The sequence below is a fragment of the Apodemus sylvaticus genome, chromosome 19, assembly GCF_947179515.1.
Source record: "Apodemus sylvaticus chromosome 19, mApoSyl1.1, whole genome shotgun sequence".
In the NCBI taxonomy this organism is placed as follows: Eukaryota; Metazoa; Chordata; class Mammalia; order Rodentia; family Muridae; genus Apodemus; species Apodemus sylvaticus.
Window position 1 is genome coordinate 3,698,767 of NC_067490.1, and position 12,204 is coordinate 3,710,970.

Genomic DNA, 12,204 nt, shown 5'->3' on the forward strand with positions numbered 1-12,204 from the left:
GTTCCAGCAGCTTCTTCCTGCTTCTGCAGACTCAGGCCGATTGGTGGAGCCTCAGAGTTTCTTCTGGACTGAACTGCCATTGCTGATTCCTGTGAACTCAACTGCTGATATCCTGACAATGCAGAGTGGACTTGCCCCAAAGAACTATTTCTAAACAGGTCCACACCCTCCTCTGCCCTATTAACCCTTCCTTTCCACTCCCTCTGCTGGGTGGTGAGCTAGGAGAGGTTAAGGCATTTAAGTAGATTTGTTAAAGTAGTATTTGCATAGACTGAGCACTGTCGGGGCAGTGTGGGAAGCTCCTTCTCTTGGACTCTGTGACCCTGAGGGACCCAGGGCTTCTCCTGTTCACACCCTCTCTGCAGGGTAGTTAGGGGCTCAGGCCTGAGTGAGGCCCTGTGCTGCAGAGAAAAGAATCACAGAGAGTCACAGCATAAAAATAAAGATGGTGTCACTTCTGAGTAAAATCGTGGAGCTGGAGAGATTGCTCAGAGGTGAAGAATGCTCACTGCTGTTCCAGAGGACCTGGGTTCAGTCCCAGCTCTCACCCACTTGTAGCTCCAGTCTCAGAGAGGATAGGGCGCCCTCTGCTGGCCGTCTGGGGCATCCACACACGGGTTGTACAGACATATGTGGAGACAAAACGCCCATATAATAAAAATATTTTTTAAGACAACATAAAAGAAATGGAGGGAATAAGATTTCTGTAAAGACAAAGATCCCTGAACAGTATTGGGGGTCATTGCAGCACATAGCAACACCTCCAAACCCTAGTGCAGGACAATAGGGCCCCCTGCACTAGATGTACACACTGCTCTTAGGGATTCAGCAAGGGAAGGGAGAAATCCACACAACTCCCCTACAGAGTGGCCCCTGATGCTAATGGTCTGTGAAGCCTGTGAGGTCGTGCATTTATGCTGTTGGGTTGTTATGTCTGTAGCTCCGGTTGAACTTGCTGGTTTTTTTTAAATATACATTATGTACACACATTCATTATGTACACACGTTCATTATGTACACACATTCATCATGTACACACATTCATTATGTGCAGTGTTCTGCCTGCAAATGCGCCTGTTCGCCAGAAGAGGGCGCCAGATCTCACTATAGATGGTTGTGAGCCACTGGGTGATTTCTGAGAATTCAACTCCTGATCTAGGAAGAGCTGTTAGTGCTCTCAACCTCTGAGTCATCTCTCCAGTCCCGACCTTGAATGATCTCCTGCTTCACCTCAGCATGCTGTGGTGTGTGTGTGTGTGTGTGTGTGTGTGTGTGTGTGTGTGTGTCTATATCACTGTGACTGGAGAGTGTGTGGTTAACAATCCGGGGAGGAGCTGAGATGTAATCTCACCCAGAAGTTGTGTTTCAGCCCAAAGATCATAAACACCCGTGAAACCCGCAAAACAGAGGGCTTGTGGATTAGGGAAAATCCCTGGTTGCTTAGGTATGAGGAGGGCAAAGGCGACCACAACTCCCTGCCTTCCCCAGCATTCAAAGCTCACAGTGCCTTAGGTGACCCAGAACCTAACCACTTCCTGCTCCTGTGTCCTGCTGCCCCCTGGCGGCCGTGAGCGGCATCGCGGGTTCGGACTGGGCTCTATGTCAAATGTCCCTGCAGACTGCAGACTGCAGAGTCCAGGAACCTCTGGCCGGCTTCACGAGGCCCCCGAAGCTGTCCGGGTCACACTGAAGAAGGGCCACACTAAGGAACCGTGTATCCCCTGCACAGCCCCCACATCGGAGCGTTAGTTTCTTTATCTTGTGGTTGCTGTTGCCCGGGATTTACCCCAGGGCTTCCTTCCTGTTGCCTGTGTCCTAACTGAACCACACACCAGCTGAGTGTGATGTGACCACCCAAAGAAAGGCTCCTGGGTTTCTTATGGAATGCCTTTAACCCCGGCCCTCGGGAGGGCGGGTCTCTGGATTCTTTGACCACATTGCAAGTCCAAGAACACCCAGGGCTATAAAGTGGAACCAGAACAGGGGATCCCCAGGACTGACACCTGGAAGACAGTGGGGGGAGAGAGCTGGGAAAGTTGTAACAAGTGAGAGACCAGCATGGTTCCCCAGGGGTCTGAAGAATTCCAGGCCATTGGTATTCAGAAGTGACCCCTCTTATAAATTTGGAAACTCAGTTCCTGTTGTGTCTTGTGTTTGAACAACTGGCACAGTCTGTGCTTTTGCTAGATGACATTTTTCAACAGTTTCCCCAGAAGCATCGCCCATTTCACTCCCTTTTTAGGGATTGTCTCTGGTATTGAGGGAATATTGATCTCTGTTCTCTGCTGCTGTAGTAAATCTCACAGCTGTGAATCTATGGCTGTGTCAGCCACACGAGGCCTCAACTTTCCTATTTGACCTTCTGGTTCCACACATTTAACCTGTCACACACTTGGTTTTACCTGAGATAACTTTTTCAGGCAACTGTTTGCCAGAACACACATTTTCCAACACCTCCAAACCCTGCTGAGCTTTCTACGGGAGCAGCTTAGCCTCTGATGTAGGGAAACAGTGACGCTCACGACCCCATCACCTGTGCTAACTGACATCTCTCTTTTTACGTAAGCCGTTCTTTCAATTTCTCCTTTGAAATCTCCAACTATAATTCCTGGATAAAGAGCCAATCCTTCGGAAGTCACACTGCTCCTTCCCAAGACCATTCCTGCTGTCCCTGAGAACAAACGGGCATAAACTCCAGTAGAGATTTCCTAAAACTGAATTGTGGGGATAATGTAGATGCTTCTCTATGGCCAAGTCTAGAGCAGCACTGCCTACAGTGGCTTGTGTTAGATCTGCAACACTTAGTTGGGGTTTTTCTGCCTGCTTATTTCCTGGCTGATAAGAGTCAACTGGCTTGTGTTTTTTGCTGTGGGGCCTCAAGATAGGCACCTCTGTTCCATTTCCCAACTGTGCAAAATGGCCTTGGATCTCTCTCTTAGAGCTGCACTCACTGGCCCAGTGCCAACCCTTGTCACACTGCCTGTGCACTCCTGGAAGCCTAGGCCTTCTTCCTGGTTTACACTCAGGAAATCCATTGCCCTTAGAGATGCCTTGTTCACAGTTTTGTTTCAGATGCCCATGTTTCCCACAACACAGGACATTTTGAGGCCTGAAAACATTACCTCTTTTACTGTATCTTCCAGAGTTAGAGCACCATGGGTTTTGAGATCTAAAACCTTTATATATGACTTGACCAATTATCATGGCAATAAAGAGCCTGGAGCCAGTATCAGTCTTCTCCCTGGTCCACTGTTCCACAGGTGCTGCCCTCAGCTTTAAAGGCCTGACAACATTCTGCATTCCGTATTTGCATTTTCTTTTTTCTTTTTTAAGATTTATTTATTATATCTATGTACACTGTAGCTGTCTACAGATACTCCAGAAGAGGGATTCATATCCTGTTATGGATGGTTGTGAGCCACCATGTGGTTGCTGGGATTTGAACTCAGGACCTTCGGAAGAGCAGTCAGTGCTCTAAACTGCTGAGACATCTCTTCAGCCCCGTATTTGCATTTTCAATGCCAAGGTCTCAATTAGCACTTGCTTTGGGTCAGGGTCTGTGATGGCTTTGATCACAGCTGAAACTAATCTTTGCAAAAAAAAAAAAAATTCGTGATGGTTTTCCCCTGAGACTTGCTTAATTTTTCTGACTAACGTGGGCGTCTTCCCTGGCTCCTCAACTTTGTCCCAAGCTCTCAAGGCTGCTGCACAGCATGGCTCTGAGGTTGTACCTTCAGACTGACCCTATCCTTGTACAGCAGCCACAGCACCTGTCATCTGGACCTGTGCTCTGTTCCTTCCCCTAGCTCTTTGTGCCAAATTCCTGCCTTTGCTCCACCTTGGCAACCATTGCAACTGAGGCCCAGCCTCTAGTGCAGCTGTCAATTCTCCTCAATTTTGGGAAATAGTTCTATTTTGAGTAGTCCAGTTATTTAGAGTTTGTTTCACATAGGACAGGTGCATCTCATAAGATATCACTGCCTCCTGAACATGCATTAGGTCTGTCATTTCTACAGCATGCCATCCTGTCTTGTCATAACTTGTGGATTTCCTCCATTAGCAGACACATGCTGTGTAACTACTTGGGATGCTGTTGGTGATTCTGTGACACAGGACAGCCTGTCCTCACCAGGGGCTGAGGTTAGCCCGGTCTCCTGAACATGGCTGTCTCATCTGACCATCCTCCTGCTTTTCCATTCTTTGACTTGACTGCCCTCTGACACCATTCCTTCCCCTTTCTACCTGGGGAAACTCCTGTCTCTGGTTCAGTCAGTGGGAATGAACCTATATGTTCCCCCTGTCTTGTGTCTGACATTTTTCAAACTTGTCTGCCTCTACTCTACTCTCTCTAGCTGCACAGCCAACTTTTTTACTTTTTCAGAAAGAAGAGACAGGAAGGAACCCTCTTCTCTTCCTTTTCATTCTGTGTTTCGATTCACAAGCTTCTCCATTTCTTCTGTTTTTTTCCAGTTGCTCAGTCGAGTCTTTCGTCCTTTTTATAAAGTAGCCCAAATGCGGGAGAGTAGAAAAGAAAACCGATGCTGAATTCCATGTGGGGTGGGTCCCAAGAACAGCCTCAGTAAACACATTGTTTGCTTTTTGAAACAAAGTATCCATCCCTCCTTTTCCTGTCTTTTGTTCTAAGGTTCTGGACATCAGCCTTCCCACACTGCACTGCCCCACATTTGGCAGCACTTATAAAATGTGCTTTTATTTTCAAACAGTAACCAGTTCTGTGGTCCCTAAGCTATGAGCTGCAAAGTCCATCAAAGCAGCAGTCAGGCCCTCCTTCCTGCCCCAGCCTGCAGTGAGATGCCCCACAGGAGCTGTGGACACTGGCAGCTCCTGTCAAAATGGCAGGCCGACATCTCCTCAGCCTGCAGCCATCATGGGAGCTGTCCACGGTCTCCTTCCTGCCCCAGCCTGCAGTGAGATGCCCACACAGGCAGCTCCTGTCAAAATGGTGGAGCTGACATCTCCTCAGCCTGCAGCCATTGTGGGAGCTGTCCACGGTCTCCTTTCCTGCCTCAGCCTACTCCCGTCATGAAGAACTATTCACAATGGGGACACCTTTCCTGCCTCAACTTTCAACCTTGGTAAAATACCACCCCAGGAGCTGTCCATAGTGATCGCACCTCCTCTCCATCCTCTCCCAGCAGCTCCACAAAGATGGTGCTGCAGTGCTATATTTTTCTCAGCCCAACCTTTAATATGGGTTCTTAAATGCTTTAACCTTCCTTGTAGTCCACAACCCACCAGAGGTAGTGGGAAAGAAAGTTTATTAGGATACAGGGCACATCAACCTGTTTAGAAATAGTTCGTTGGAGCAAATCCCATCTGTGTTGTCAGGAAATCAGTTTAGTTCGGTTCACAGGTCAGCAGCGGCATCTGGATCCACCCCCAATCACTTCCTGGATTTCCCAGCAGTCCAGTTTGGCACTGTCTGGATAGCAGTGCTCCTGGCACAACATTGTAGAAAGAGCCAGGTCTCAGCAGGATTGGCATGAGTCAGCAGGAGGGATTAGGACCACAGAGTCACCAAGAGATGATCTTTGCCAAGCCTCTCTCAACAAAGTGAAGATCAGTGAAGACAGGAGGCCAAGAAGCATTGCAGAGCTAGCTGTGCAAGCAAGCCACGCCCCGTCACTGTCCCCTGGGTCCTATTTACACTCCCTCCAAGCAGCAGGTGTCCTCCGTGGGTCTCACCTCAGCATGTGCGTCTGTCTTAACAAAACTCCAGTAAGTCTGCATCAGTCACAGACGGATGTCACTCTGCCAATCAGCCCGCGTCCACAGAAGCTGTGCACGAATTGCTGCTCTGGGTGACCAACCTCCGTGGTCCATTCCCATCTGAGCTCAGACTGAGGTGGGACCCAAGATGGCATCAAAATCACCAGGAAGGAACCGCCAAGTTGAAAGGCTCTAGGACGAGACGGACCTGAGGAGCAGAACATCCTTTCACCTGTGTCTGCTTCAGGAAAACACTCCTTCACATGTTTGACCCAGCAAAACACCATCCAACACAACTGATTTTCCAAAGACACCAAAAGTTTCATCTTCATGGTACCTCAGAAGAGCTGGCTGTAGCTTCTTCTCGGGGCTGTGTTGTCCTGAGGTCCTGTGTCTCAGGTGTTCTTCCCCTGGGACACCTTCTCCCCTCAGAGCTGTGTGATTCCTGGGCCTCTGAGTCCTAGGATGCCCTCCAGTCTGAGCAGAACCACTTACATTGTGGAGCAGTGACTGGAATGGGCTCTCTTGGGGCCTGTGCTGCCCCTAGTCCTGGGGTCTGAGCTGCCCTAGGACCCTGTCCCCATCTCCAGTCGGCCTGCAGGGGTCTCACCTTCTGGCTTACTGACTGCTTGACAGCCCATTGACAATTACGTGAGCTTCCTCTTCTTGAAGTGGAAACTTCTGGTTTCTTTGGAAGGTTAGTTATGTCAAATGATGGTCTGCTGGGACACACAGGTGGAAGGATGTTTCGCTAAACCAAGCATGTAAAAGAACATGTGATGTTGAGAAGAAATATAAATATGACCCAACAGATGGTGGAAGATGCTGGATGGTATTGGTACCTGGCCTTTCCTGCTGGTCATTGTTTGTCCTGACGTCACAGAAGGAAACGGTGGTGTTCTGGAGGCTTCTTGCCACTTCTGTGCTCTCAGGCCAACTGGAACAATGAAGTGGAATTTCCAGGATATGTCACCTGATTCAGACTCATGGTGTTTTGCTGAGCTGTGGGAGGACACGGGATTATTTGAGGGAGTCTAATAGGACACAAGGACAGTGTACACCTTTCAGACTTAACTCTTCTATTCTATTGAAATAGAAGAATATGCTTTCAGAATCTGAGGCCCCAGCTGGGACCTTCCTTCCGCCCTGCTCCCCAAATTCTACAATACGATACAAGGACAGGTTCCTTGTCTGCACACTCCAGCTGCAAGTGAACATTTTTTTAATAGTTATTTATTCTATATATGTGAGTATAGTATCACTGTCTTCGGACACACCAGAAGAGGGCATCAAGACCTATTACAGATGGTTGTGAGCCATGATGTGGTTGTTGGGAATTGAACTCAGGACCTCTGGGAGAGCAGTCAGTGCTCTTTACTTCTGAGCCATCTCTCCAGCCTGCAGCTGAACTTCTTAAATGCAAATCAAGAGAGTTAACCTTCGAGTGACCAGAATGGTCTTCTTCTTCTTTACCACCTGTACCATCTGCTGACTCACAAGGGTCTCCAAAACGACCCTTTCCAGAATTTGCCCCCATTGGCAGCATTAGGAAAGGATGCTGCACTTACCCTTCAGCCCACGTCTCAACACTACACACTGCATCACATTACTGCCTGACAGATCCTTCGTCTCTGCTGGTTCCTGCCGCTCACCACACTTAGTTCCAGATTCTAGAATCTGCCTATAGCAGAGAATCTCCCTCTAGCAGTGTTCATTCTGTGACACTTTCTCTTTTCCTCCTCAGACTCAGATTGTGTTAAAGCCTCACTCTGTGGCCACAATCAGATTGACCTCAGTACAGTTCAAAGGGCTGAAGTGGCAGGCTCCATTTTTGATAATGGCAACTTCAGTCACTGCACGAACAAATGACCCAGCAAATCTTCTATATTCTAATTAAGGACCCATGCCACAAAGATGGGAGTTGGGGTCACTGATCAACTTGAGTACAGACCACAGTCACCCATCAGGAACAGTAAAAGTACAGAGGGCACACATTCCACCCTCTCAACCCCTAGGTACAGATAGGACAAAAGAAATGGTCCAAAGCTCCTCAGAGGTCTCAAAATCCCTAATGTCACCACATTAGATTAAATTATCCACTCCAGTGAGATGTCCCCACAGGAGCTGTCAAAATGGTGGTTCCTGTGTAAACGGTGCCACCACGACATCTCTTCAGCCTGCAGTCATCACAGCAGCTGTCCACAGTGGAGCATTGCATTTCCTCCTAGTAGGAGCTGCCCCTCCAGAGCTGTCTACAGGGCCAGGGACAGCACCTTTCCTGCCTCAGTCTACAGGGGCAGGGACAGCACCTTTCCTGCCTCAGTCTGCCTCCTTGGTGAAATTCTACCACAGGAGCTGTCCATGGTAGGCGCTGTTTATATTTATCCTCCCCAGCAGCCAGCAGAGATGGCACCTCAGTCAAAGCCACTGTGTCTCAGGATGCCCTTCTCCATGTCAGAACCAAGACAGTCCTGCAACACCCGAGGAAGCCTCCAGGCTGCTGTCACCTAATGAACACTGTAACTGTGTCTTCAAACAGTCACACCATCTTTCTGTCAAGCAGGAGCCTGAGGTTGGTGGAGAACCCTAGAGGGTAAGACTAGAGGACTCCATGACCGTGGGCCCACTGTCACACTTCTCCTGCTGTGAAGTGAGTGCCTTGGTCAGAATACCACATGGAACCATGTGTGGAATAGCATGATGGTGGATAAGGCATTCTGTGAGTTCACTGATGGTGGTTTCAGCAGAAGCATCACATGCAGGAAAAGCAAATCCACAGTCAGGATGAGCATCTACTCCAGTAAGTACCAAGTGTTGTCCTTTCCATGAAGGAAGGACCTGGTTCAACGTAGTCAACCTGCCACCAGGTTGCTGGTTGGTCACCTTGAGGAATGGTGGCACATCTGGGGCTCAGTGTTGGTCTCTGCTATTGGCAGATCTGGCTTTCAGCAGCAGCTGTGACCAGGTCAGCCATGGTGAGTGGAATTCCATGTTGTTGAGCCCATCCATAACCCCATCTCTGTCATGATGGCCTCTTTGTTCATGTGCCCACTGGGTAATGACATCTGAGAAGGCTGGGTAAAGAGACTGACTGTCCACGGAATGGGTCACCTACCTACCTGATTAGGGAACTTCTCCCCAGCTGACATCACTTTTTGATGAGCAGGTACATGGGACACAAGTGTCTTCACACCCTTCCCCATTTGGAGAGATCTGTGCACATGCTTCTTCCCCAGATGGTTCCAATCACGCTCTTTCCATGTCCCTGTCCATCCAGCCAGTCCATTGGCCACAGCCCATGAGTTAGAGAACAGTCACACATCTGGCCATTTCCCCTTCCAAATAAAATGTATTAACATGGTGTGGCCTGAACTTCCACCCACTGTGACGATTTCCCTCACAAGAGTCTTTCAGGGTTGTCCAGGAAAGGGGTTGTAATGCTGCAGCTGTCCACTTCCTGTGGTGCCTGCACAACATGAGAACCATCAGCAAGACAGGCCCTGGTCTCTTCTTCCTTAGTCTTCCAATAACAAGGCACCTCATGAGGCTGCAGGTGCATGCTTGGCAGCAGATGACATTGTAACAGGAGTAGAGGCCATAGGCATTTGGGCAAAGTCTTCCTGTAACTTCCTTGTGCTTCTAGAACATGTCCAGGAACTGATTACTTATATACCACTTCTATTTGATAATAGGTTACTGTGTGTCCTATTTTATGAATTGGTATCCAGTAGACCCTGGAAAGTCTGATTCTTTCTTTCCCACAGTATATGGTTTACCCTGGTGAAAGTCTGTAGGTCCCACTAGGAAAGGACTGGAGAAAGTCTAGCAGAAAACCTTTTATGTATTTTATAAGATACTTACTCGGGGTAACCGGACCATTCATTCATTCAAGGGGTTCTGAGTGTGTAAACTGCCTCAAGTCTAGAAACTGATTCATGGGTGGAGATGATCTTTTGCCACCACTATATAGCCTTTCTCTCATTTGTTGACTATTTTTACACTAAAATACTAAAACAAAAATCAATAGACTTGTGATTGGATTAAGAACATTTTCTGGGCCGTGGTTGTGCATACCCGGAGGCAGGCAGGTCTCTGAGTTGAAGACTAACCCAGTGTACAGAGTGAGTTCCGGAACAGCCAGGGACTCACAGAGAGACCTGTAGCTGCTCTTTACTACTTCATCAGTTCTCCACTCAGCGTTCCCACATCAAAAATCTCAGCCTGACCCACGTTTATGTTCCTTCCACCATTATCCCACACCCCAAAATCCATTCCCACACATTCCCCAAATTTCCGCTTAAATGAATTAGAGAACTTGTCAAGCTCCTTACATGTGTGCACAGAGGTGCAAGGCTCCTCTTCATGCACTACACACTCTGCCTACCTCATGGAATCTACTATGTCTGAAGTCTGGGCATAAGGTCCAGAGACAGGGAACACAACCGCTGAAAAAAAAATGGAGTTGAGAAAGGACTGCTGGATTAGATCAGAGTGTATATGTGAGAACCTCAGAATGGAATGAAGGAAATGTGTTGAGTTCAAGGAGCTGTTTTGTCTTTGTTTCAACAAGAGAAGGAAAGCTATGAATTCAAAATTAATAGAGATTACATTTGGCCAAAGGAGACCTCTGCAAAATCTTAGCTGCAAAAATGAAGGAAGAAAATAAGTAGAACTATGCTGGGCGGTGGTGGTGCATGCCTTTAATCCCAGCACTTGAGAGGCAGAGGCAGGTGGATTTCTGAGTTCGAGGCCAGCCTGGTCTACAGAGTGAATTCCAGGACAGCCAGGGCTACACGGAGAAACCATGTCTCCAAAAACCAAAAAAGAAAGAAAGAAAGAGAGAGAGAGAGAGAGAGAGAGAGAGAGAGAGAGAGAGAGAGGAAGGGAGGGAGGGAGGGAAGGAGGAAGGGAGAAAAAAGAAAGAAAAGAAAGAAAGAAAGAAAGAAAGAAAGAAAGAAAGAAAGAAAGAAAGAAAGAAAGAAAGAAAGAAAGAGAGGGGGGAAGAGGGAGGGAGGGAGGAAGGGAGGAAGGAAGGGAGGGAAGAAAGAAGGAAGGAAGGAAGAAAGAAAGAGAGGGAGGGAGGAAGGAAGGAAAGAAGGAAGAAAGAAATGAAGGAAGAAAGGAAGAAAGAAAGGAAGAAAGAAAATGAAAGAAAGAAAGAAAGAAAGAAAGAAAGAAAGAAAGAAAGAAAGAAAGAAAGAAAGAAAGAAAATAAGTAGAACAAAAAATCAACCAACCAGCCAACCAAATCCATGATTTCTCGTCCCTCTGTGTGGAAACAGCTCTGAAACTGTCTGAGACATGAATGTCTCCAGCCACGAGCTCAGCTATTCATAGCCAATAAATCTTGTTGGCTACAAAGTCCGCATGGCTCATCAAGTCACCCTTTCCTATGGCGTGGGTGGATATTTATATTGCAGCTTGGGTAGATAGCATGAACAGACTTAGAGCATTTGATGCCTTTCCTTCTTGCACATAGAAGAGATTCATCTTTAACTGATCTGTGCACACCATACATTCCACACATGTGTTAATGCAGACATGTGTATTACCTATGAAAGTTTCTGTGTTTACAGAGAAAGGACCTGACACCAAAGAAGACAAGACAAATAGCCCAGATGATCCAACCTCAAACTGCCTCAAGAGCTGGCTCCTCAGAATTATCCAGAACAACTTGAAAACAGCTGGTTACAATCGTCCAGCCTCACAGACCGCTCCATCCAGGGCTTCAGTTAAGCTCTGTATTTAGCCACCACACAGAGTGTGGACAGCAGTGTTACAGCTCGCTTTCTTAGGACGTGACCATTATCTTCACTGCCTTAGAGCCCCTGAAAGATATCATCGTTCCCACACAGCAGGAAGCAATTTGAAGAACACAACACCCTCATTCCCAAAAGTTGGGGTGATAGGTATTTGGTTGTTGAGTGGGTGTGATGAATATGTGTCGTTGTGAGAGCATGGTTGGTCACTTGTGTCAAACATGACACAATGAAAATGATATTGAATTCAAGAATTTCTTTCTCTCTGTTTCTTTCTTCTGTCTTTCTCTCTCTACTATATAATATCAGGGAAAGAAGGGGAAAGGGATTAAAAGAACAAACTGGGTGTGTAGGCATGAATTTTTTCCCACCTACTTTAATAAATGTTCAGCCTCTCCTTTTGTCTAACTCCTACAAGAGGCAGTGGAAGAGAAAAGTTATTCAGATATCAGGGGAGGTGGACCTGTTTAACAATAGCTCTTTGGGGGCGAGCTCAATCTTCTTCGCCAGCAGTTCAGTCCCTTAGCAAACACCAAGTACTAATCAACAGCTGCAGTCCAGTCCTCTCACCAGCAGACCCCACCCAGGAACCAGCAGGTGCTGCCCAGTCCTCTCAGCAGGCAGACACCAAGCCTGAACCAGCAACTGTGGTTCTATCCTGAGAAAACAGCAAGGGTCACCAACCCAGAGGCTGCAGGAGCCTCACAAGGAAATT

At 47.6% G+C, this 12,204-nt stretch overlaps 1 protein-coding gene across 3 annotated transcripts in view; it reads left to right on the forward strand.

Moving 5' to 3' along the window:
- Positions 1-12,204, forward strand: part of LOC127669619 (H-2 class I histocompatibility antigen, D-B alpha chain-like) — a 450,763-nt gene that overhangs the window by 177,750 nt on the left and 260,809 nt on the right. The window lies entirely within an intron of this gene.